We start from the raw sequence: 27,662 nt of genomic DNA, 5'->3' as shown, positions 1-27,662 counted from the left end.
CCTGAGTACCCCAGTGTGTACGCTCATGTAGTCTCCGTAGCACCCTCAGAGCCATTGCTTTCGGTATTACCTTACACCCATCGGTAACGACCCATTCTCCTTTTTCAGTTTCCCTTATTCCCATCTGTTTCATTTTCTGCTTTTCTACAGCAGTAAAGCAGAGCAATGGGAGCGGAATAGGCCCATTCGACCACAGCGATTGAGCCGGTCCACACTTGTAACAATTTTTATAAGGAGGTGTTTCTTTTTCAGAGCAGTTGCACTCTATTCCCTCGACTCCCCACTCACTCCAGCAATCATAGCAGGGGAATTTCTTTAAATCCTTCCCCCTGCCGCAACTCGGACAGTCCGCCCTCTTAGCTATTTCATATACACACATGAGTGCTGCTCGTTTTGCCTCCTGGTCTGCCAAATTATTTCCCCTAATTTGAGGGTTTGTTCCCTTCTGATGTCCCTTGACATGTACCACAGCAATGTTTTTTGGTTCCCTTACAGCTTGTAAAACTTGGATAATTAGTTCCTCGTGAATCAGTCCTTTTCCTTGAGAATTAATTAGTCCCCTTTCTTCCCATATTTTTCCAAATGTATGGATTATTCCATATGCATATTTTGAATCTGTATATATTGTTCCGCTTTTATTTTTTTAACAACTTTAGAGCCCTTAACATAGCATACAACTCGCAGGCCTGTGCTGACCAACTCGGACTCAAAGGGCCTGATTCTATTACCTCGAATGTTTTTCCATTAACCAATGCGTATCCCGATTTTCTTTTACCTTCAATTACCCTTGAGGATCCATCCACGTATATCTGCTCCCCTGAGGGTAATTCCACATCTTCTAAGTCAGGTCTTAATTTTACCTGTTCTTCTATATTTCTAAGACAATCATGTTCGAGCTTCTCTCTCGATTCACCATAAAGAAATTGAGCAGGGTTCTGTACTGAGGTTGTTTCTAGTGTTAATTTGGGTGAAGATATCAAAATTCCTTCATATTTCAGCAGCCTTGCATCTGTGATCCACTTTTCAGCTTTTTGTTGCAGCACTCCACGTATATTGTGGGGGGATATAACCCTGATTTCTCCCCCAAACGTAATCTTTTGAGCTTCCTCCACTAATAGGGCAGCTGCCACCACAACTTGCAAACAGCTAGGCCAACCTCTACTAACGGGGTCTAGCAGTTTGGATAAATAGGCCACCGGTTTTTTACTGTCTGCCCACTCTTGGGCAAGCACACCGTAGGCAGTCCCTTCGGTGCTATTCACAAACAGGAAAAATGGTTTCTTTAACTCTGGAAAACTCAAAACTGGTGGATGCATAAGTTCTTCCTTTAATTTCTCTAATTGCTCCTCATCATCTTTTGTCCATTTGAGTAATCCGTCCTTATTCAGCTTATTGTACAAAAATTTAACCTTCCCACTATAATCTTCTGTCCATTGTCTACAGTATCCGGTCAGCCCTAGCAATTGTCGTACCTGTCTTTTAGTAGTTGGGGCTTTTATTCCTAGAATTCCTTTAACCCTTTCAGGATCTAATTTCTTCGTCCCTTTATTAATAAATGACCTAAGTATTTTACTTCCTCTTCTACAAACTGCAACTTTGACTTTGAAACCTTTAATCCTTGTGACCCCAGAAAATTCAGCAAGCTGATACTTGCTTGTCTTACAGCATCCTCATCTTTTCCTGCTAGTAGCAGATCGTCCACATATTGAATCATTGTTGTGCCAGGTGTCCTGTTAAACTCTTGTAAAATTTGCTCCAGGGCCTGCCCAAACAGGTTTGGAGATTCCGTAAAACCCTGAGGCAAAACTGTCCACCTTAATTGTTGTTTTCTATGTGTATCTGGGTCTTCCTATTCGAATGCAAAATAGTCCCTAGATTTTTCATCCAGGGGGCACGCCCAAAATGCATCTTTCAGATCGATTACGCTATACCATCGGTCGTCTGGATGCAGTTGGCTTAACAGGGTGTGTGGGTTTGCCACCACTGGGAACCTGGTAACGGTTCTTTTATTAATTTCCCTTAAGTCATGTACTAATCTATATTTACCGTCTTTCTTCTTTACTGGTAAGATGGGAGTGTTGAAAGAGGACATACAGGGCTCCAATAGCCCTTGCTGTAATAACCTTTGGATTTCGGGTTTTAACCCTCTCCTACCTTCTTCTGAAAGGGGGTATTGTTTCACCCTAACTGGTATTTCTGGTCTGTTTATGGTCACTTTGAAAGGTCTAATATTTAATTTTCCCACGCTCTCTGAGGTATACCAGACCCCAGGATCAATATTTGCTTTGTCTTCCACTCGAAGCGGGCACAGCTTAATTTCTAACCTTCTACTTATCACTTCTAACCCTATCCCTAACTCTATTATTAAGTCCCTACCTAACAAATTATATTTGGCCTCTGGTACTAGGAGCAGAGATCCCTCACTCACTTTAGAATCAGATTCGATGGTTACTTCTTTTATAACAGGGACCCCAAAAGGCTCCCCCTTTGCTCCAATCACTTGTACTTTTTCTGCAGAGGCCCTACATCCAGTGGGTAAGGTTTGGACTGTTGATCTTTCAGCCCCTGTATCTATGAGGAATTCTACTTCCTCACGCTGGGGACCTACTTTCAGTTTTATCAAGGGCTCGCTTTTATCTCGGGTCCCCAGCAAATAGAGCCCCTGACACCCCTATTCACTCTTAAACATCTTCTCATCTTCCTTTCTTTGTCTGCACTCCCTTTTCATGTGACCCCTTTTATTACAGTAAAAGCAGATCACATTTCTTTGTTCCTGGCCACTCTTCTCTTCCTTTCTGAATTTCCCATTCGTGGGACCGAACCCTCGATTCGGCCCGACTCCTCTCTGTCCCTCTCGTACCACTGCCACCATCATACGTACTCGTTTCCGCTCCTTCTCATCCTCCCTACGAGCATATGCCTTCTGTGCTTCCCTCAGGAGTTCATCCAACCCTTTGTCCTGCCAATCCTCTATTTTTTCTAATTTTCTCCTAATGTCTATCCATGATTTTGCTACAAACTGGGCCTTGAGCAACGCCTCCCCAACCGGGGTTCCAGGATCTAAGCCACTGTATAACTGCAAGTTTTTTCGCAGTCTTTCTAACCATTCTGTCGGGGTTTCATCCTTCTTTTGTTGCTCATTGAAGGCTTTATTTATATTTTGTCCTCTAGGGACCGATTCCCGTATTCCTTGAATTATGATAGTTCTCAGGTCTTGCATATGACCTCTATGTACGGGATCTTGATTATTCCAATTTGGTGGCTGCACTGGCCATTTAATATCTGCAGCCGGGCCTTGTTGGTGCTGCTGATCCCAAATTCGCATACCAGCACGCCTAACCATTCCTCTCTCCTCTGATGTAAAGAGGATTCCCAGGATAGATTGTAATTCTTCCCAGGTATATATATTTGGACCCAAGAATTGATCCACTTTCTCGGCTACTCCCAGTGGGTCCTCTAATAAATTTCCCATCTCCTTCTTAAAATCTCTGACATCCCCTGAATTAAGGGGAACAGCCACATACCCCATTCCTGGCTGGGGTCCTCCCATTGCTATTTCCCGCAGGGGATATAATCCTTCCTTTAGGTCAGGTTTTTGACTTCTTGTCCTGCTTCTTGTTACTGGCCCTTGTGCTTCATGATCTGATTCTGATTCTCCTGATACTGTTGACTCAGAGGGTCCATTAAGGACGGGGGCCGTCGGTGCAGGCGGTGGAACATAGGGCGGGGGTGGTGCTGGAACTTCTAAGTCTTTCCTCTTTTTATCCCGCCCTCCTTTTTCTTTTAGAGGGTATAATTGCGTCCTTGTATCTGAATTTATCCAGAGGTGCGCATACTCACTTTCCTCCGGGCTAAAGGGCTCCTTGGAGTTTATGTAAATATTTAAGGCTTGGCATATCCAATCCTCGAAAGAGCCAAATGGGGGCCAGAAAACGCTGTCCCCTTTTATGGGCTTATTGCCCCATACTTCAATACAATAATAAATCATTTTAACTTTGCTCTTTCCCCGCCTAGAAGGGGAATCACTCCAATGTTTAATCATTACTCCTAATGGACTATCAGAGGGAATAGAGGGTATCCCTATACCACTAGATTCCCTTCCCATGAGGCCAGAAGGCTTACTTTTCTTCTGCCCCATCTTCCGGAACACCTTCACTCACACACACACAAAACACTTCCCCCTTTTCGTGGCCCAGTCCCTCGCGGGATATGGGAACCGCACTACCGAGGGGTCCACACTCGCTTCGTCCGCACTTGGACGTCTCATGTGTCGTGCTCCGGGATTCCCAACCCCAACCGAACGGATCACCGGCCTATACTTACCCACCCCGTGGGTCTTCGTTCGGTCTTCGTGCACAAAGATTGCTTGGGGTTACCGGTTTTTATTTGCTTGTGCCTAATTTTAGGATTCGTCAGTGAAGGGCTCGAGTGAGGCTTTCCGTTCCAGGGGCCGCCGAAACCGGCGGGGCGCCTCCCCCGAAAGGATCCCCAGTCAATCCGCCTTCATCCGAGTCACGGCACCAAAATTGTCATAAGTGAGACCACGCAATTTTCTGGTCTATCAAAAATATTTTATTAATTAAGTAAGCAGGCACAAGCAAAACAGCGCTGGGCGGCCAGGGAGTCTCCGCTCCGCAACGGCACGCAACTTTCCTTTTTTCGCATCGCTGTTTTATAGCATCCAAGTTCCTGTTGAATCTCTTGAGGCTGCGCAGTCCGTTGTTGGGGGGTCGTCGCTCCTCTCTCAGTGTTCATGAGTTATGCTCGTGCTCAGGAAAGGGGGTAGTGAAGCGATGCCTTGCGATCACAGAGTCTTTATTTCATCAAGGATGTTTGCCCAGCACCCCCTTCCCCACTATCTACTTTCTTAATCCTCCCCCTTAACAAGGCCATAAATTGTGAAACCTTATCTTCTCAGTATATTCTCTGCATTCCTTTTAGAGACAATGAACAAACACCCGCTAATTTATCACAATTGGTAGATCACTTTAGGCAATGGCTGTACGCATATGCTGTTTTTGAACTATGTCAGTCTTGCCCTCGTTTCTTCTAGTAACAGTAGTAACAGTAACAGTAATTCCATGTCTTAGATCGAAGTTAGCTTATATTTCAAGTGCGTTTGTAATAGAAAAATCTAAAGTATAACAAGTCATTGATTATTTTTTTCAGTAGGCAGTAGGCAGTTGCAAATAGCATGTCAGAGATGTGTTTACATATAAACCAATGCAGCATGACTTGATACTACATAGTAATTCCACATTATTAACAGGAAAATAATTGGTTAAAACATTAACAAATTGGATACCGTAAAACTATAGTATAGTTGATTCCACATAAAGATTACTAAAAATCAATGATCATTCCTGCATCTGAACCTCCATGCTGATTGTGCAGAAGAGATTCACTTGGTTCTTTTGAGGAAGGGGAACAAGTTAAGGGATGTTGATTCTGTAGGTCTTAGCTAGCACAGTTGTATATTAATGACCCCAAAGATAAAGGAGTAAAAGACTGTATGCATAGATTATGGAACCAGCAAGAACTGGCTTGACTGCTGAAGTCTGTCAAAGACGTGTGGTGGTTTTACTCAGGTAGGCAGCCGAGTTCCACTACGGCCCCTCTCTCACTCCCCCTCCTCAAAGGGGAAGGGGGAGAAAATACGACACAAAGAGCTCGAGGTTTGAGATCAGAATGATTTAATTAAAGGGAAAGGAAGAGGGGAAAAAAAAAAAAAAGGGCCACGTGGAAGCACAGAGAGAAAGGGAAAAAAAAAAAAAAGGTTATTCTCTACTTCCCATCAACGAGCGATGTTCGGCCACGTCCTGGGAAGCAGGGCCTCAAAAAGCGTAACGGTTATTCGGGAGGACAGCCCCCTCCCCCACGAGGGCCCCCCTTTTTATTGCTGAGTGTGACATCATGTGGTATGGAATATCCCTTTGGTTGGTTTAGGTCAGCTGCCCTGGTGATGTCCCCTCCCCATCACTTGCCCACCCCCAGCCTGCTGGCTCTTGGGGGCTTGGAGGGAGTCCTGATGCTGTGCCAGTAGTATACAGCAATAGACACAACACTGGAGTGATACAAGTGCTGTTCTAGCTACAAGTGCAGAGCACAGCACTGTATGGGCTGCTGCAGGGAAAGTTAACTCCATCCCAGATAGACCCAGCACAGAAGACCCAGAAGTTTAGCAGTGAGGAAGACTTCTGGCATTCATCAAAAGACCACCAGAGTACGCCCGGACGACGACCCGAGGACTCCAATACACATGCGAATAGGGGCGGGAACCTACGTTAATGATTCTTCGGGGACCTGAATATGCAAGTGACTTAGAGGAAATGAAATGAATATGTATATATATCCCATTAATATGAGCACACTGCCAGCATTCTTGGTGTGTGTGTTAAGCAGAGCAATCCCCCCACACCTGACGCCGTAATAAAGAACACCTGCTTAATAACTTTGGTTATTGAGTTTTCACTGCGTCACTTTCTTAAGAAACATAGGGTTCAAATTTAAAACGTGATTTAACAGCTAAGGTAATGTTATCCCTAGGTTTGTGCCCAGTGCACCTAGCCAATAAATGTGGAAATAAAAATGTTGTTTTTGCACAGAGTTACATTGTTTAGAGGGAAGGAATGTGGTATTGAGATATGCTTGCAGTGATAAATAAGTGTCCTGGTTTCAGCTAGGATAGAGTTAATTTTCCTCCTAGTAGCTGGTAGGGTGCTATGTTTTGGATTAGGATGAAAAGCATGTTGATAACACGCTGATGTTTTAATTGTTGTAGAGCAGTGCTTACACCAAGCCAAGGACTTTTCAGCTTCTCGCTCTGTCCTGCCAGCGAGCAGGCTAGGGATGCAGCAGGAGCTGGGAGGGGACAGACCCAGGACAGCTGACCCAAACTGGCCAAAGGGGTATTCCATACCATCTGACGTCATGCTGAACAATATATAGGGGTGGCTAGCCGGGGTGGGGGGGCCAGCTGCTCGGGGATAGGCTGGGCATCGGTCAACGGGTGGTGAGCAATTGCATTGTGCATCACTTGTTTTGTACACATTATTAGTAGTAGTACTAATATCATTATTGTTATTATTATCCTGTCTTAATAAATGGTTAGAGAGGGAGGGGGAGAGGGTGAGCGAAAGGCTGTGTGGTGCTTAGCTGCCGGCTGGGTTAAATCACAACAACAAGAAAGCTGAACAGACGACCTTGTAAAATGCAGACAACCAGAATCCTTAGAATAATTAGGCAGAAATCATGGTGTAAGAAATATTACCACCTCAAAGAGCAAAAAAGTCAAAAGAAATTTGACTTATAACAGGCTGGCAACTAAAAGCCATGTTTTGCCTATGAAGCACCGGATAGATTGTGAACCTGGATTACCCGAGTCAATGGTGAAACGGGAGGGTCCTGGTTTCCTGGACATCGAGAAAAAAAAAAAAAAAGAAAAAAAAGTATATAAACTGTGTTATGGAACTAGTAGGCGCGCTCCTGCTTGTGGGACGCCCGCCATTGCAATTGCGAATACATTCTGTACATTCTGTAGCCAATAACATAGGCTCAGGCAAGGATCTCAGTGAAGTAGCAATTTTATTCGCGATTGCAATGGCGGGCGTCCCACAAGCAGGAGCGCGCCTACTAGTCACATAGTACAGTTTATATACTTTCTTTCTCGACCCTCCCCTGTTTCCCCACTGAGTGGGTAATCCAGGTTCACAATCTATCTGATGCTTCACAGACAATGCATGGCCTTCAGTTGCCGGCCTGTTAAATTTCAAATTTCTTTTGACTTTTTTTTACTGTTTGAAGTGGTAATGTTTCTTTACTTATCTGACTTGACTTGACACTGTGATTTTCACCTAATTGCTCTAAGGAGTCTGGTTGTCTACATTTTACAAGGTCGCCTGCTAAGTTTTCTTATCACTGCAAGCATATCTCAATACCACATTCCTTAGCTTTAAACAATGTAACTCTGTGCAAAAACAACATTTTTATTCCCACACCATGATGGAGCAGGTTGTCCCCCTGCAGTCCTTTCCAGATGGCCCCATGTGCGTGCACGACTCCAAATGCGTATCTCAAGTCCGTGTAGATATTTACTTTATTTCCTTCTGCTATTTCTAATGCACGAGTCAGAGCTATTATCTCGGCCTTTTGTGCCTAGGCATTTGTTGGCAAAGGTCCAGATTCTATTACTTCTTTACAAGTGGTAACTGCATACCCAGCATGTCGTTTCCCATTGATAAGGTAGCTGCTCCCATCAGTGAACCATGTTTCCACATCGTCCAAAGGGGGTGTTGTTTAATTCTGACTGGCTGCTTCCCTTCCTTAAGCTTAATTTGTATTGGAAGTGCATTTTTAGCCTTCCCTGGTGTGATGGAAGCCCAAACTCCGGGGAATACCTAACTCAAAATTTCCTCATTAACTTCTTCTTCTACCTCAGTCATTGTTAATGTGGGAATAAAAATGTTGTTTTTGCAGAGTTACATTGTTTAAAGGTAAGGAATGGGGTATTGAGATATGCTTGCAGTGATAAGAAAACTTAGCAGGCGACCTTGTAAAATGCATTGTCTGTGAAGCATCAGATAGATTGTGAACCTGGATTACCCACTCAGTGGGGAAACGGGAGGGTCCTGTCATCAAAAAGTATATAAACTGTGTTTTGGAACCAGTAGGTGTGCTTCTGCTTGTGGGACGCCCGCCATTGCAATCGCGAATAAATTACTACTTCACTGAGATCCTCGCCTGAGCCTAAGTTATTGGCTACGGAGTGTTTCTCAAAATATGTGCAACTATCCCACCCCTCTTCTGATCCTTTTTCCCATTTCACTTTTGCTCTGGGCATTCATTCTTCCAGTGTCCAAATTTCTTACATAAAGCACATTGATCTTTGCCTAGACGGGTTCCAGGTCCCTGCTGAGTTCTCCCTCCCTTTCCTTCCGCAATTATAGCCAGCAATTTATTTTGTGCTTGTTGATACCCTTCCTCTCTATTGCTAAATACTCTCCAAGCTTCATCTAATAATAGCTTCAAGTTACTGCTCTCTGTAGGGCACAATTTCTGGAGCTTACGCCTGATGTCCCCTGTAGATTGCCCGAAGAACAGAGAGACTAACTGTTGTATTCCTACTTCAGATCCTGGATCTAATGGGGTGTTCCGGTGCATCACATCTCTTAGCCTATCCAGGAATTCAGATGGAGATTCAGAAGGGCCTTGTTTTACGGCATATAATTTATAGTTTTGGGGATGGCTCTCTCCATCCCCTTTGAAATCCATTCCTTCTACGCCTGCAACCTTTCCATTTCTGCTGCCCTGTTCGGGTTCCATTTTGTCCTGGTTTCAGGTAGGACAGAGTTAATTTTCCTCCTAGTAGCTGGCAGGGTGCTATGTTTTGGATTAGAATGAGAAGAGCGCTGATAACATGCTGATGTTTTAATTGTTGTAGAGCAGTGCTTACACCAAGCCAAGGACTTTTCAGCCTCTCTCTGTCCTGCTAGCGAGCAGGCTAGGGATGCAGCAGGAGCTGGGAGGGGACAGACCCAGGACAGCTGACCCAAACTGGCCAAAGGGGTATTCCATACCATCTGACGTCATGCTGAACAATATATAGGGGTGGCTAGCCGGGGTGGAGGGGGGGGCCGGCTGCTCGGGGATAGGCTGGGCATCGGTCAACGGGTGGTGAGCAATTGCATTGTGCATCACTTATTTCGTACACATTATTACTATTAATACTATTATTATTATTATTATTATTATTATTATTATTATTATTATTATTTTCCCTGTCTTAATAAACTGTCTTTATCTCAACTCACAGGCTTCACTTTCCCGTTTCTCTCCCCCATCCCGGAGAGGGAGGGGGGAGGGTGAGCGAACGGCTGTGTGGTGTTTGGCTGCCAGCCGGGCTAAACCACAACAGTCTTGAAGGGGGAAATACTCCTTAACATCTCCTCCAGCAATTTTGTAATGATCCTCCGCTAGTTCTCCTGCATTTTTCAGGACTAGCTGTTTCTCTGTCTCTGTCATATATTCCAAGAGCAGTTGGATATCTTTCCAATCGTGATTATGCTGTTTTATGATAAACTGAAAGTGCTTCGTAACACTCATCGGGTCATTTCGATAATCTTTCACTACTCTCTTCCACTCCCCTAGGTCAGTTGTAGTAAAGGAGCTCCTGATAAGCATTGTTTCTCCCTCCGGGCCCGCAGCTTCCCTAAGGGTAGCCTGTATTACCATAGAGGGGGCTTTCTTTCTGGTGCGGGAGGACACAGGGCTACCAGGAAGGGTGGCTACCTTGTCTGAAGCCACAAAGCTATGGGGAAGGGTGGTTACTCTGTCTGAATCCACATCACCCTGTTCTTGAGGTCGATGGGGAAGAGGAGAAGTGGTCTCCCTTCTGGTACGGGAGACTACCGGACTATCAGAAGGAGTAATTACCTGGTCCGAGATATCAATGCTGTCACACCATAAAACACAGACTACAGAGCAGATATCAGTGCTATCAGAGGTGCGCTTACCCTTCTCCTGCTTCTTATACAGTCATTAGCAGGTCCTTCCTGGATCCCGGGATGCAGCAGCAGCCTAGGTTCAATTCTGAACCTCTGATCGCCCCACCGATCAGCCGGACAGCCCTTCAACCTTTCCTTCAGCCTTTTCCTACCCTTCTACACCCAGGTTTATACGCTGCACGCCAGACGTCTCTGTGCGATTTACCAGCAACCTTTTACAGAGCTCCTATTTCCTTTCAGCCTTTCAGAGCATATCACTTCCTGCATCCCAGTCAGTTCTTGTCCGCCCCTGCCATACCTCTGAATAGTGGAGTTCATCCTAGGGAATTACTCTGGTGTGCGCAAGGAAGTCCTAAAACTCAGAAGGTCAGACAGTAGGCAGAGAAGTCTCGCCAGAAGTCTCGCCAGGCAGAGATGGCTCACCAAAACTGATTCGCACAAACAGTCCACAACCCACAATGAAGTAAGTTATAAAGTGGGTATGCCTTTATTTCGGCGTCGGGAGCGTAAGGGATAATTCCTCAAAGTTACGCTCAAACTTAACAATGTGTGCCCTAGCTATATACAGTGTAAATTTACATATGCATGAATTTTGTAATGCGCTTATACCTATGCATAACATATGCCTGTCTCATATTATAATTAGTTCCAAGAACTAATCTACATGTGGTCCTCCCATCCGCGCCTGCGTGCTGCTCTCTGGTGGTCGTCTCAGGTGGTCTCTTGAGATGAAGTAAGGCTCTTCCTTCCTCTTCCTCGTATCTGAACTTTTTACCTTTTCTTCTGGCGCTTGCGCTTTGGGTCCTTGGCTCTTGTCCGAACCACAGGAGCGGTTTCAGCTGGTTCTTGAGACAGGTTCTCCATCTTCATTAGGAGTTACCCTTTGTGAGGGGCCCCAAAACTTCTTGCTCCAATTAATTTGTACAATAGTTAGCAGCAACACCTGCTAGTTCAATACAGCAGTGAAGGTATTCATTAATCAGCATCCCATCTACTAAAAATCCCTTAACTCCCTTTCCTTAATCAGCATCCCATCTACTAAGATTCTCTTATCTCCCTTTCACACCTACTAGTTACATAGCACAGTTTATATACTTTTTTTCCTCGAGGACCGGGACCCTCCCCTGTTTCCCCATTGACTGGGTAGTCCAGGTTCACAACCTATCCAATGCTTTACAGATAATACATGGCTTTCAGTTGCCAGCCTGTTATCTTTCAAGTTTCTAGTGACTTTTTACTCTGTGAACCGATAATGTTTCTTCCCTTATCTGACTTGGTTTGACACCCCGTGATTTTTGCTTAATTGCACTAAAGAGTCTCATTGTTATCTGCATTTTACAAGGTTGTCTGGTAAGCTTTCTTATCACTGCAAGCATCTCAATGCCACAATCCTTCCCTCTAAACAATGTAACTCTAAACAATGTAACATCTCTACAGACAAACAAATAAACAAACACTCTTTCTTACATGGTCACATACACCCAGTAAATGCTTTTCTGTTGAATATCAATTTAGTACTTGTGTCCCATCCCTGTCCCCCCCCACCGTATTGAGCATTACCAAGAAACAGCAAGCCTGGTACTTCCTATGCATATGTTACCAATTCTGGTGCAAAAACAACGTTTTTGTTCCCACATGGAACAACCGACCCTGGTTGGAGCAGTGTGCTCCTGATGGATGGATCCCACGATACAGACCCATATTGGAGCAGTCCTTGAAGAGCTGCTCCCTGTGGGAAGCCCACGCAGGATCAGTTTAGGAAGGACTGCATCCCGTGGGAGGGACCCCACGTTGGAGCAGGGGAAGAGAGTGACTGAGAAGGAGCAGCGGAAGAGAATTACTATAGACTGACTGCAGCCCCCATTCCCTTGCGCTGCTCCGGGGGAGGAGGTAGAAGAGGGTGGATGGGGGGAAGGTGTTTTTGGTTTCTTTCCTTTGTTTCTCACTTCTCTAGCCTGTTAGTAATAGGCAATAAATCTTACTGTCTCCCTACTCTGAGTCTGTTTTGCCCATCACGATAACTGTTGAGCGATCTCCCTGTCCTTATGTCAACACTTGAACCCTTTGCATCATATTTTCTCCCCCTTTCCCTTTGAGGAGGGGGAGTGAGAGAGCGGCTGAGGTGGAGCTCAGCTGCCCACCTGAGTAAAACCACAACACCCTTAATGAGCAAAAGATTACTGTGGGTCAGTCTGGAATTTTCCTTCAGCCACTTCCCTCACTTCTTGTTTTCATGCCTTATCTCCTTAGTTTTTGTTAGCTCAAGGCTACTGGTATCCTTGTTTTCTTCAGCTCAAGACTAAAATCCCCCCCACACACACACACACGCCTTCCCTTGAGAAGGCTCATTTTCAGGCTTAGCATCATAGAATATCCTGAGTTGGAAGAGACTCATAAGGATCATCAAGTCTAACTCCTGGCACCACACAGGTCTACCCAAAAATTCAGACTATGTGACTAAGTGCACAGTCCAAATGCTTCTTAAATTCAGACAGGCTTGGTGCTGTGACTATGTCCCTGGTGAGCCTGTTCCAGTACGTGACAACCCTCTCAGTGAAGAACCTCTTCCTGATGTTCAGCCTGAACCTCCCCTGTTGCAGCTTGACACCATTCCCTCAGGTCCTATCACTGGTCACTAAAGCGAATAGATCAGCACCTGCCCCTCCACTCCCCCTCATGAGGAAGCTGTAGACCGCGATGAGGTCTCCCCTCAGCCTCCTCTTTTCCAGGCTGAACAGGCCAAGGGACTTCAGCCGCTCCTCATACCTCTTCCTCTCTAGGCCCTTCACCATCTTCATCGCCCTCCTCTGGACATTCTCCAACAGTTTCACATCCTTTTTGCACTGTGGTGCCCAGAACTGCACACAGTACTAGAAATGAGGTCACACCAGCACAGAGTAGAGCGGGACAATCACTTCCCTCGACCGACTAGCAATGCCGTGCTTGATGCACCCCAGGATACGGTTGGCCCTCCTGGCTGCCAGGGCACACTGCTGGCTCATATTCAGCTTGCTATCAACCACAACCCCCAGATCCCTCTCTGCGGGGCTGATCTCCAGCGTCTCGTCACCCAGTCTGTACGTATACCCAGGGTTGCCCTGTCCCAGGTGCAGGACCCAGTTAAACTTCATGCTAAAACTTCATGTTAAACTTCATGCTCTCCAATCTGTCCAGATCTCTCTGCAAGGCCTTTCCACCCCCAAAAGAGTCAACAACTCCTCCAAGTTTAGTGTCATCAGCAAATTTGCTCAAAACACCTTCTAGTCCTTCATCCAAATCCAATACGTATTGCTAAAATCTGTTAAGAAACCCATCTTTTGTTTTATCAAATGATTCTTTTTTTTTCTTTTCTTTTCTTTTTTTTTTTCACTTGGCCACTCAGCTGTGGCCTATGCAGAGTGCGTAGTTGCTAATCAATCCCCAGTACTTTGCTGACTTGTTGGGTCAGTTCTGCAGTGAAGTGTGGTCCCCTGTCAGATGACATTATTGAGGGTACACCAAATCTCGGTATAATTTCATTCAACAGTACTTTGGAAACTCCTCTGGCTTTGTTAGTTCTACACGGGAATGCTCCCGGCCATCTGGAAAAGGTGTCTGTTAGCACCAATAGGCATCTAAACCTCCCTTTTCTTGGGAGTTCGAAAAAATCAATTTGCCACTGTTTCCCAGGAACATTTCCCTTCCCTATTGTTCCCATTTGGGGTTTGATTCCTGTATGTGGGTTATTTTTAAGACATATGACACATTGTTTCGATACCTGTCTGACAGTGATATACAAATTAGGTCCTATCCATTTTCTACTTAAAAACTGATATAATATTTCAGCTCCCCAGCATGTTTTATTATGTTCTCCAATTACCATCTAATATAACATGGTATCATGATTCTCCCATCATTTATTTGTGCTAAACCTGTAGGTAACATTTTCCATTTACATCTTCAATTAATTGTTTATCGATCTCAGAATATTCTACTTCATTTTCTAAGGCTTTTGTTAATGCCTGGTTTTCTGTTCCTGGTACTAGTGCCAAAATTTGACTCTCAGATGCCCATTCTGTCACCCCTTTGGCTTCTCCGTCAGCCAATCTATTTCCTCTTTCAATATCAGTGTATCCTGTTTGATGTCCTTTACAGGGCATAATGACAACTTTAATAGGTAGGTATACCACTTGGAGTAACTTCGTTATCTCTTCTGCATGTTTAATTGAGGATGATACGAGTCCTCTCTCCTTCCAAATTGCCTCGTGTGCATGCACCACAACAAAAGCATATTTTGAATCTGTCCAAATGTTAATTTTTTTTCCTTTTTGCCAGCTCAAGAGCTCTTATCAAGGCGATGATGTCCGCCTTTTGGAATGATGTTTGTTACCGCATATCCTGTGAGGCGAACTCTTTGGCAGATGAAGCTGCTGCCATCTATATACCAATCCTCCACATCTTCTAGGGGTGTATCCTTTAAGTCTGGTCGGCTGGAGACCGTTTCCATGGTCTTGATGCAATCATGAGTGGGTGATCTGGAAACTTTGTTACTAAGGAAAGAGGCTGGGTTCACAGTATTAGTGCTAAAAAAATTTGGTAAATTAATAGTCCATTCTACACATTCCTTTTCTTCTTCAGTAGCTATCAACAGGTCATCTACGTATTGCAACAGTGTCCCCTTTTCCTGAAGGGGTTTTCCAAGCTTCAAGATCACAGGCTAGTTGTTTCCTGAATACAGTGGGGCTATTCTTGAACCCCTGTGGTAACACAGTGCAAGTAAGCTGAGTTTTTCGTCCTCTATTGGGATTTTCCCATTCAAAGACAAAGAGTTTCTGGCTTTCAGTTGCCACGGGCAGGCAGAAAAAGGCATCCTTTAAATCTAGTACCATGAACTAAACTTGACTGTTTTCTAATTTTGTCAAAAGGTTACAGGGGTTGGCTACTACAGGGTATAAATCTTTTGTGATCCTATTGATGGCTCTTAAATCCTGGACTACACAATAGGTTCCATCTGCCTTTCTAACTGGGAGGATAGGAATATTATATTCTGACTCACATTCTACTAATAGTCCATATTTAAGAAAGTTTTTGATTCCCCTTTTGTCTTCCACCTTTAGTGGGTATTGCTTTTGGCATACCTTGGGAGCATTTTCCTTTAAATCAATTTTTTTTACAGGTACTACATTCTTTGCTCTCCCAGGTATTCCTATAGCCCAAACTCCCGGATACACTTGGTTCATAATTACATCCATTCAGGGAGTCCTATCTGGAGCTTTCTCTGGACTCGCCAGGGATAGACTTAAGAGTTTAATATGTTACTTTTATTTCCATTTTCCCTTGTTCAAAAGAAATTTTTGCATCCAATTTTTCCAGCAAGTCTCTTCCTAATAAGGGCCTTGACGAATTGGGTAAGTATAAAAACTGATGTATTCCAATCATTTTTTCCCAATTTAAATTTCAAGCATTGCAAAAAACGCCTTTTCCCGTTGGCCGGTTGCTCCTATTACATTTATAGACTCAGCACTTTTCCAGAATCAATTTTTGGATTAACACAGAGAAAGAAGCTCCTGTATCCAACAAAAAAATCCCTGCCTCTCTCTTTTTTCCCTAGCTTTATTTCAACCATTGCATCTGCTAGGGCAGATGCTCCAGGTCCCAGTCATTCCTGCTCTGACTGTTGCAAGTTCATCCTGCAACCTAAGGCAATCTTTCTTTCTTTCTTTCTTTCTTTCTTTCTCTCTTTCTTTCTTTCTTTCTTTTCAGTGTCCTTCCTTCTTGCAGTACACACACTGGTTCTGTCCTAATGTTCCTCTAAACCCTCCTGAAGTCCTTTCTTTACCTTTTTCAATTCTCCCTTTGCCCCCCTCCTTCTCTCTGTTCTTGTGCAGCCACTTGTTTGCTGTGGCTATCACCTTAGATAACTTCTGTCCTTTGCATCTTCCCTATTCCTAAATACTTTCCACGCTGCATTCAATAACCTTTCTGGGTCTCCCAAGTCTTGTCCCTCCAATTTCTGTAATTTCTTTCTGATATCAGGGGCCAATTGCCCTAGAAAGAGGCTAACCAATTGCCTCTGTTTGTCTTCCAAAGCCAGGTCCAAATTGGTATATTTTCTCATTGCATTTCAAAGTTGGTCCAAAAATTCCGTAGGGGTTTCTCTCAGACCTTGTTGGACACTATACAGGGTTGAATGATTGATTTATAGCTTTCGGAACCAGTTCTCAATTCCCAATTTAATCAGATTTTGGTATTTACATAACCGTTCATAATTTCTGGGGTGATTAGGGTCTCAGTGAACCAATAACCGTTTGCCTCAGATCCTTATCAACCATTATAAGTCAAATCATAATACACAGTACCGGACTTTTACAACAGATGATAATACTTATGGCAATGCCACACACAGCTCCTGCTATTGTAGCCAGGAGAACCCAAGTTACCATTCCACAGGGTACAGCCCTTACTCTGCAACTACCTTATTTCATAGGATTCCACAGAATATACCATATACCACGAACCCTACTACTACCTTATGGGAATTCCCTACCCAGGGTGAGCACCAGTGCTCTTTACCTCGCATAGGACGTCTCCTCATGACTTACAGGTACCCCTTATTTTACAACATACCTGGTCTGTCTATGATGGTCCTTGTCTGTCCCTGCCGTGATCTGAAAGAGTAGGGGAGTCCTCCTGAGAACTCTTGGGGGCGCTCAGAGGAGTCCCGTCCTCAGCAGGTCCCACAGCCAGACAGAGAGAGTCCCATCTGGGTCGCCAACTGAGTTGCGGAAATCAGACTCTATAACCTCGGAATGGTTATAAAGCAGGTATGTTTCTTCAGCACTGCGCACACATGCCAGGTGCAAGGGGGATAGCTCCACCTAACTTGCGCACCAAGGGTTACTGGCAGTGTGCTTATATTAGAGGTACAAACACATGTTCATTTCATTTCCCGTAAGTCTCTTGCACATTCATCAGGTCTCCAAAGAATCAGGAATGCAGGTTCCTGTTGTGGTTTAACATGGCCAGCAGCTAAACACCACACAGCTGTTCGCTCACCCTCCCCCCTCCCTCTCTGGGATGGGGGAGAGAAAGGGGAAAGTGAAGCCTGTGAGTTGAGATAAAGACAGTTTATTAAGACAGGGAAATAATAATAACAATAATAATGATAATAGTACTATTAAAAATAATGTGTACGAAACAAGTGATGCACAATGCAATTGCTCACCACCCGCTGACCGATGCCCAGCCTATCCCCGAGCAGCTGGCCCTCCACCCCGGCTAGCCACCCCTATATATTGTTCAGCATGACGTCAGATGGTATGGAATACCCCTTTGGCCAGTTTGGGTCAGCTGTCCTGGGTCTGTCCCCTCCCAGCTCCTGCTGCATCCCTAGCCTGCTCGCTGGCAGGACAGAGCGAGAAGCTGAAAAGTCCTTGGCTTGGTGTAAGCACTGCTCTACAACAATTAAAACATCAGCATGTTATCAGCGCTCTTCTCATTCTAATCCAAAACATAGCACCCTGCCAGCTACTAGGAGGAAAATTAACTCTGTCCTACCTGAAACCAGGACTGTTCCGTCTCTATTCGTATGCGTACTGGAATCCTTGGGTGGTCATCCGGGCGTACTCTGGTGGTCTTTTGATGAAGGCCAGAAGTCTTCCTCGCTGCTAAACTTCTGACCTTTCCTGCCTTTGACAGACTTCAGCAGTCAAGCCAGTTCTTGCTGGTGCCATTATCTATGCATACAGTCTTTTACTCCCTTATCTTTGGGGTCTTATCTTTTGGGTCTTACCTTTGGGGTTACCATACAGTTGTGTTAGCTAATACCTAGGAATCAACATCCTTTATCTTGTTCCCTGTCTCACATTCAGGGGAGATTCACCTGCTCCACAGTGGTCTCCTCCACGGGCTGCAATATGGAAATCTGCTCCACTGTGGTACACCATGCCTTGCAGGGAGACAGCCTGCTTCACCATGATCCTCTCCAGAGGCCACAGGGGAACTTCAGCTCCGGTGCCTGGAGCACCTCCTCCCCCTCCTCCTTCACTTACCTTGGTGTCTGCAGGGCTGTTTCTCACTCCTCACTCTCCCAGCTGCTTTTGTGCTGCACTTCCCCCCCCACCCCCCTTCTTAAATCTGCTCTCACAGAGGCGAAAACAACATCACTTATTGGCTTGGCTCTGGGCAGCGGTGGGTCCCTTTGGAACCGGCTGAAACTGGCCCTTATCTGACATGGGGCAGCTTCTGGATTCTTCTCACAGAGGCCACCCTTGCAGGCCCCCTGATACTAAAACCTTGCCACGTAAACCCAATACAGTGTCCCACCTCATTTTGTTCTTTTAAACAGCAGTTTCAAGTCCTCAGTTGGTTCAACTTGCCACGAAGATTTCTGTGCTCCTCCTTCTGATGTTGTATCTCACTTCTCTTCTGGTGCTGCTGCTTTTATGCGGGTGTAATGAATCCACAGTTTGATCCCTTCCACTTTGACTGCAGTGTACCTGTGGAGCAAGACGGTATAGGGCCCTTTCCACTTTTCCTTTAGAGGCTCATCTTTCCACGCTTGGATGAGCACCTGATGTCCAGGTCGGAATGGGTGTACCGGAACATCCAATGGAATTGGTAGTCACTGCTTTATATATCTATGGAGAGAGGACAACACGGCAGACAAAGGCAGCAAATATTGCCTGACCCAACCTTCCCCTCTTACATGTCTTTGACTCCTGTCTGTCACTAATTCATTTAGAGGGTTCCGTTTGCCATACAGCAATTCAAATAAGCTAACTTTTTGCTGGGTCTGGGGGCTATCCTGATTCTCAGCAAAGCTATTGGTAAGGCTTCCAGCCACTTTAGTGGAGCTTCCTGGCAAATTTTAGTTAACTGCTTTTTCAGTGTTTGATTCATTCTTTCTACTTGTCCACTCAATTGTGGTCTCCAAGCAGTATGTAAATCCCACCTAATCTGTAACGCTCTCAATATTTCTTGAACTGCTATATTTAAAATGAGGGTCCATTGTCTGAGGAGAGTCCCTCTGGTATTCCAAAACAAGGGATTACTTCTTTCAGTAAAGCCTTTATGACCTCCCTAGCTTTATTAGTTTGGCATGGGAAGGCCATCCAGTGAACATGTTGACCAGCACTAGAAGATATGATCCTTTGTGGTGGTTTTACCCTGCTGGGCAGCTAAACTCCACCACAACCACTCTCTCACTCCTCAGAAGAAGAGGGGGAGAAGAAAGTTCAATATGCCAATTCAATATTGTTCAATATTGTTCAATATGCCAATGATCCTTAATGAGCAAAACCTTACTATGGGTCAGTCTGGAATCTTCCTTCATCTGCTTCCTCATACAGTGACACATATAATATGTACTTGTTCCAGACCTAAGGTGATTCTCAGATGAGAGGGCTTCTTTGCAATGGATTATACCAAGCTAACGTTAACGTTTGCATAGCATGTGTCCTGGTTTCAGCTGGGATAGAGTTAGTTTTCTCCATAGTAACTGGTATGGTGCTGTGTTTTGGATGAAAATAGCAGCAATAATACTCTGATGTTTTAGTTGTTGTTGAGCATTGCTTATATCAAATCAAGGACTTTTCTGCTCCTCATGCTGCCCTGTCAGCAAATAGGCTGGGGGCATATAAGAAGCTGGGAGGGGAAGGAACCAGGACAGCTGACCCAAACTGACCCAAGGGCTATTCTATACCATATGATGTCATGCTCAAACATAAAACTGGGGTTGGTTGGGGTGGTGGGGGCTACCGTTGGTCGTGGACTGCCTGGGCATCAGTCAGCTGGTGGTGAGCAATTTTGTTGTGCGTCACTTGATTTGTTTATTCTTTTCTTTTTTCTTTTTCTTTTTCTTTTTCTTTTTCTTTTTCTTTTTCTTTTTCTTTTTCTTTTTCTTTTTCTTTTTTTTTCTTTTTCTCTTTCTTTTTCTCTTTCTCTTTCTTTTTCTCTTTCTTTTTCTCTTTCTTTTTCTTTTTCGCTCTCTTTCTTTCCTAAATAAGTGTCCTTATCTCAACCCACAATTTTAACCTTTTTTCCCCCAGTTCTCTCCCCCATCCCACTGGGTTGGGGAGTAAGCGAATGTCTGTGTGGTGCTTAGCTGCCTGCTGGATTAAACCACAACAGCATGCCCACAACACAAGCTAATATTAAATTCTACTTAGTATGCTTCTACTTTCATGGGTGCAGCAGGCCTCTACTTTAGCTGTTGTTTGGAAAGACAAAACAACAATTTTTATCTAAAAGAAAAAGCAGTGTTTGTTACATTTTTTAAAGGCAAATATCCTAACCTAAGACTATTTCCTTGTAAGATTTTTCTACATGTGTAAATGTGCCATTATGAGAAAGGTTTGTCTACCAAAACAGCGATGATTCTTTTAGGTTGCAAAACATGGGACAGCTAATGGTTTGTTCATTGCTACATGAATAAACTAAAATGTCTTGCTTATGTGCTTGTTTGCAGTAATGTTTTCCTATGTTTTTTTAAAAATACAACTAATATAATTAAAATTGGGTTCTTATTTCTTAAGAATAACAGCAAGTAAAGGCAAGACATCCTAGGCAAATTTTTCTGTTAAGTTTTGCCTGGATTTTGGAATTCAGAAAGTGAAACCAGAATTTTGGTTTGTATTGTGAATTTTGGCTGTCCCCAATTCCCCAGGTTTGTGGATATACTTGGATTTCGTTTCAGGAAAAAAAGAAGTTTCACAACAAAACGAACTAGAACTTGCTACACCTCCTGGGTTTTCAGTACTTTTAAAAATAAAATATCGCCCTAGTTTCGTCTGGGATAGAGTTAATTTTCTTACTAGTAACTGGTATGGTGCTGTGTTTTGGATTTAGGGTGAGAATAATGCTGATAACACACTGATGTTTTAGTTGTTGCAGAGCAGTGCTTGCACAGAACGAAGGACTTTTCTGCTTCTCATGCTGCCCTGCCAGCAAAGAGGCTGGGGGTGCACAGGAGGGTGGGAGGGGCACAGCCACAACAGCTGACCCAAACTGGCCAAAGGCCAACTTCCATACTGTTGTAATGGTTTTGTGTGGCATGGGCTTGGTAGCAGGGGGGCTGCAGGGGTGGCCTCTGTGAGAAGAATCCAGAAGCTGCCCCATGTTAGATAAGGGCCAGTTTCATTCAGCTCCAAAAGGGACCTGTCGCTGGCAAGAGCTGAGCCAATAAGCAACGTTGGTTGCGCCTCAGTCAGAGCAGATTTAAGAAAGGGAAAAAAACTGCTGCGCAACAGCAGCTGGGAGAGAGGAGTGAGAAACAGCCCTGCAGACACCAAGGTCAGTGCAGGAGGAGGGGGAGGAGGTGCTCCAGGCGCCGGAGCTGAAGTTCCCCTGTGGCCTGTGGAGAGGACCATGGTGAAGCAGGTTGTCCCCCTGTAGCCCATGGTGTACCACAGTGGAGTAGATTTCCATTCTGCAGCCCGTGGAGGAGCCCACGGTGTAGCAGGTGGATCTGACCCGAAGGAGGCTGAGGCCCATGGAGAGCCCCCGCAGGAGCAGGCTCCAGGCTGGACCTGTAGCCTGTGGAGAGGAGCCCGCATAGGAGCAGGTGACCTGGCAGGCGCTGCCGCCCATGGGCAACCCATGTTGGAGCAGTTTGCTACTGATGGATGGACTCCATGGTACAGACCCATATTTGGAGCAGTTCTCGAAGAGCTACTGCCTCTGGCAAGCCCACGCAGGATCAGTTCGTGAAGGACTACATCCCATGGGAGGGACCCCACGCTGGAAGAGGGGAAGAGAGTGACCGTGAAGGAGCGGCAGAGATGAAATGTTATCGACTGCCCCCATTCCCCATTCACCTACGCTGCTCAGGGGGAGGATGTAGAGGATAGGTGGATGGGGGGGGAAGATGTTTTTAGTTTGATTTTAGTTCCTCACTGTTCTAGTCTGCCAGTTACAGGCAATAAATTACATTAATCTCCCTATGCTGAGTTTGTTTTGCCCGTGACGGTAATTGTGATCTCCCTGCCCTTATCTCAATCCTTGAACCCTTCCCATCATATTTTCTCCCCTTTTTTCTTTGAGGAGAGGGATTGAGAGACTGGTTGTGGTGGAGTGCAGCTGCCCAGCAGAGTAAAACCACCACACGTGGTGTCATGCTGCACAATAAAACTGTGGGAAGTTGGCTGGGGCTGGTTCGACAGGGCTGCTGCTGCTTGGGGACTGTCTGTGCATCAGTCAGCGGCTGGTGAGCAATTGCACTGCGCATCACTTGCCTTATATACTATTATTATCCCTTCTTTTTCTGTCCTACTGTGGTGGTTTTACCTTGCTGGGCAGCTGAACCCTGCCATAAGTGCTCTCTTACTCCCCCTTCTCAGAAGAAGAGGAGGAGAAGAAAGCATGTTGGAAAGAAAAAAAAAAAGTCTCACGGGTTGATTTAAGGATAATTAAAGGGAAAAAGAAGAGAGAAAATACAAGCAAAGGCCGTGCACAAGCACAGACAGAGAAAAGCAGTTACTCTCTACTTCCCATCGATGAGTGATGTTCGGCCACATCCTGGGGAGCCGGGCCTCAATACGCATAGTGGCTGTCTGGGAGGACAGACATCTTCGTAATGAAAGCCTCCCCCCTCCTTCCCCTTTCCCACCTTTTATTGCTGAGTGCGATATCATATGGTATGGAATATCCCTTTGGTCGGTTTAGGTCAGTTGCCCTGGTGATGTCCCCTCCCCTCGTCTTGCCCACCCCCAGCCTACTGGCTCTTGAGGGGGGCTGAAGAGTCTTGATGCTGTGGCAGCATTGCTCAGCAACAGAGAAAACATCGGTGTGATACCAATGCTGTTCCAGCTACAATGCAGAGCACAGCACTATATGGGCTGCTGCCAAGAAAGTTACCTCCATCCCAGCCAGACCCAGTACACCTATTAAACTGTCAGTCAAAATACTCATCTTGGTTTTAGCTTCATTTCTCAAGAACCGTGCTGTTTTTCTGATTTTGTTATGTGCTACTTACTGTTGTGCTTGCAGCCACTGGAAATGGTGGAGTAAAGATATTTTTTTTTTAATCTTGTTACCTGTTACTTTGCATTCACTGGCTTCCCCTTTTTCTGTTGTATCAGATCAGCTACCTTTTAAGGTTCTCAGTGTTGTATTTCTACAGCTCATCATGTAAGATGTTGGGACTTCACTGTTTAACATGCAATAGTGTTTTTGTCCACCACGTCCTCTCCCTTTGTCCATTTTGCCACCTCCTGTTATGAGGAGCTTCCCTTGCTTATGTGTGAACACAGTTCTCCTTTTGAACTGCTGTCTGTTTCAAAAATAACATCGGGTTATAGATGCAGTTTATTGTACTGATATTGCTTGTGCCCCTCCATCCTTTCTTGTCATATACATACTCTCCTGGGATGATCTCTGGATACCCTGTTGGAAACTAGAGAGGATGGAGGGGGTTCTGGCATTTGAGTGAATACATTCAGGTCCAGAACCTATTGGATGACCTATGAGAACATATAGGCAGATATGTAGATTTTGTTATGTGGTACCTGCTCTGACCTCCTTTTCTCTGGATGAAGTGGTAGCTTGCTCAGGTTACTGTGGAACTGGAGGATTTCAGGAAGTTGCAGAATGATGCAGAGAACACTTTTTCCGGAATTACATGGGGATGATAGAAAAAACAATCAACAAACCAGTGGACAAATTGTACCTTGCATTGTGGGAAAATGACATTAATCACACGTGAAAAGATCATGTATTCAGCCTTACTGAACTGTCAAGCATCATTTATGATAGCCTGGCCTGCATCTTGATTTCCAGGGTATAACTTTTCATGTCCACTTCTATTAGAAGCATTTAAGTTGCAGTTGATCAAGACTACTATCTTTAAAAGATTTTTCAGGCTTGTGAATATGAAGATGCTTGCAGGTACAGCATTAGAGTTGCAAAGTAGTATTCAGGTACATTCTCATCAGAGGAAGCAAAAGACGAAATGCACCAACTCTGCTCATATCCTGAGTAGAGGAAAAGTGGCTTGGGGTGGCTTGTCCCTATACAGATCATACTTGCCAAAAACAAGCAAACAAAAACAAACAAAAAATGCTGTAGGCATGGGTGAGAGCGTTTGAATTTATGGAATATATGCAAAACACTTCAAATTCTATGTATACAGGCAGAAGACTTTTAAGTGAATTTTACTTATATAAGGCATTTTATGTGTTTTTGAAAGCTGAGAATTAGCATTTTTTAAAGCTTCAGATATTCCAGTTTAAGGCACATAAATATAGGCCATTTTTAAATAAAAAAGCTTTGATTGTGAAAAATTTAGTTAATTTTCTTAATTTTCAATTAAGTACCTTTAAAAATTTTTGACTGACACCTTCCTCAAGCCTACACGGAAAAACAACGAGAAGTTCTGTTAACTTGCTTTGAGCTATACTAAGTGGTGGGGGTGGTGGTAGCGTAGGTTTCATGTTTCAGTTTAAAACTACCGCTAAAGTCTTTGCTGATGATTAAAAGCTAACTGATCATCAGAGCCATTTGGATCATTAAAGCTTTCTCCCTTAAGAGAATGTTGTATGGTTCATCTAAATGGCTGTATTTACTCAATCCACAGAAAAGTAATGCGTTGTTCTAGCAGGATGAATGTGAAAATTGGCATTATGAAGTTTTCTAGAATCTGGCTTAAAGAAGTATAGATTTTCTAAATATGACTGGAAATTAGAAATTCAAGAATACAGTTAAATATCAATAATTATATTCAGCAGCTAAACAGGTTTTGCCTTGGGCAAAATCAATGTGCAGCTATGTTAATTTTTTCTTTCTTGTATGGAAAAAAAATATTGGCATCTCAAAAACAATAAAAAATATGTCAGGGCTTCAGGGGTAGTTTTGTACTGCTGAATTAAGTGAACGCAATGTTTGTCTTCACTAGGTTTGTATATACTATAGTGTATAACTGCTGTATTGCAAGCTGCAATTATCTTCATAGCAGTACATAGCATTGTTTTGTTAATAACTGTGAATCAGTGATGCTTAGATAGATAACAGCCTCACACTTATGTCACATTTATGGTAGTGATGTTCCTCTCTGAGAGAGAACTAAAGAATGGTGATTCTCATTTTCCGTAGGCCTGTATTGGTTGTCTAATCATAGAATCACAGAATGGTTTATGGTGGAAGGGACCTCTGGAGGTCATTTGGTAAAACCCCCCTGCTCAAGCAGGGACACCTAGAGCAGGTTGCCCAGGACGATGTCCAGGTGGCTTTTGAAGTTCTCCAAGGAGGGAGATTCCACAAAATCTCTGGGCAACCTATTCCAGTGCTCTGCCACCCACACAGTAAAGAAGTGCTTCCTGATGTTTAGACAGAACTTCCTGTGTCCCAGTTTGTGCCCATTGCTTCTTGTCCTGGCACTGGGCACCACTGAAAAGAGCCTGGCTCTGTCTTCATTGCACCTTCCCCTCAGGTTTTTGTAGACATTTATTAAGATCCTCCCTGAGCCTACTCTCCTCTGGGCTGAACAGTCTCAACTCTCTCAGACTCTCCTCATAGGAGAGGTGCTCCAGTCCCTTGTTAATCCTGGTGGGCCTTCGTTGGACTCTTTCTAGTATGTCCATGTCTCTCTTGTACTGGGGGCCCCAGAACTGGACACAGCACTCCAGGTGCAGACTCACCAGCTCTGAGTAGAGGGGAAGGATCACCTCCCTCGACCTGCTGGCAATACTTTGCCTAATGCAGCCAAGAATACTGTTAGCCTTCTTAGCAGCAAGGGCACATTGCTGACTCATGTTCAACTTGGTGCCCACCAGGACCCCCAGGTCCTTTTCCGCAGAGCTGCTTTTCAGCTGGCTGGACCCAGCATGTACCAGCTGTACTGGGTCTGGCTGAGATGTTAACTTTCCCTGAAGCAGCCCATACAGCGCTGTGCTCTGCACTTGTAGCTAGAACAGCACTGGTATCACACCAGTGTTGTGTCTGCTGCTGAGCAGTGCTGGCACAGCATCAGGACTCTCTCTAACCCTCCTAGGGGGTGGGCAAAAAAGTGAGGAAGGAACATCACCAGGGCAGCTGACCTAAACCAACCAAAGGGATATTCCATACCATATGATGTCACACTCAGCAATAAAAGGTGGAAAAAGGAAGAAGAGGGGAGGGGTGGGCTCTCGTTGCGAAAACGTCTGTCCTCCTCCCAAAAACCGGCTATGTGCGTTGAGGCCCTGCTTCAAGGACGTGGTCAAGTATCGCTTATTTCTGGGAAGTAGAAAGTAATTTCTTTCCTCTGCACTTCCACATAGCCTTTACTTGTTTTGTTTTGTTTTTTTTCCCTTTCCTCCTCCCTTTTCCCCTTTCCCTTTTTTCCCTTTAGTTAAATTGTTTAATTAATAATAATATTTCCTTAATGATTATTTTTTCCCTTTAATTAAATTATCCTTATCTCAACCCGTGAGTTGTTCTTTCCTTTACTTCTTCCCCTCCTCATCTAAGGAGGGGGAGTGAGAGAGCGGTTGTGATGGAGTTCAGCTGCCTAGCATGGTAAAACCACCACACCAGGGCCTGGGTTTTATTCCTCCCCAGGTGCAGAACTCTGCACTTGTCCTTGTTGAACTGCTGAGATTTTTGTCAGCTTACCTTTCCAGCCTGTCAGGGTCCCTCTGGATGGCTGCGCGGCCCTCTGGTGAGTCAGCCGCGCTCCCCCCAGTTTCACGTCATCCGTGGATTTATTGAGGGTGCACTTTGCCCCATCATCCAGATTATTAATGAAGATGTTAAACAAGACTGGAGCCAGTATTGACCCCTAGGGTACTCTCGTAGTTCCTGGTATTCAACTAGACTTTGCACCACTGATCACTATCCTCTGTGTCGGTCCCTTGAGATAGTTTTTGATCCACCTCACTATCTTCTCATCCAGCCCATACATCAACAGCTTCTGTATGAGGATCTTATGGGGGACAGTGTCAAAGGCCTTCCTGAAGTCCAGCAAGACAATACCCACTGCTCCCCCCCTCATCCAACAGGCTGGTGATTTCATTGTAGAAGCTTATCAGGTTGGTCAGGCATGATTTCCCCTCAGTGAATCCATGCTGACTGCTCCTGGTGATTTTCTTGTCCTTCATGTGCCTGGAAATGGTCGCGAGGTGTTCTGTCAAAGGGTAAGGAAGTTTGGCAGGACCTAAACCCCCTTGCGTTCCTGCTTGTCCTCAGATATCAGAGGGGCTGGGGGAG

At 44.7% G+C, this 27,662-nt stretch overlaps 1 protein-coding gene and 1 long non-coding RNA gene across 2 annotated transcripts in view; one reads left to right on the top strand and one right to left on the bottom strand.

Annotated features, from left to right (window-relative positions):
- LOC121063045 (ceramide transfer protein-like) overlaps positions 1-27,662 on the top strand; it is a 168,768-nt gene that overhangs the window by 32,973 nt on the left and 108,133 nt on the right. The window lies entirely within an intron of this gene.
- On the bottom strand, positions 176-20,637 carry LOC121063046. Its single transcript, XR_005815800.1, has 3 exons — positions 20,627-20,637; positions 13,367-13,372; positions 176-1,492 (listed from the first exon to the last, which is right to left on the bottom strand). It is a non-coding gene; the product is annotated as an uncharacterized LOC121063046 (long non-coding RNA).

This window comes from Cygnus olor (genome assembly GCF_009769625.2).
Source record: "Cygnus olor isolate bCygOlo1 chromosome W unlocalized genomic scaffold, bCygOlo1.pri.v2 SUPER_W8, whole genome shotgun sequence".
Lineage (NCBI taxonomy): Eukaryota > Metazoa > Chordata > Aves > Anseriformes > Anatidae > Cygnus > Cygnus olor.
The sequence above is the reverse complement of the archived record's forward strand: the minus strand, read 5'-3'. Positions and strand labels throughout refer to the sequence as shown.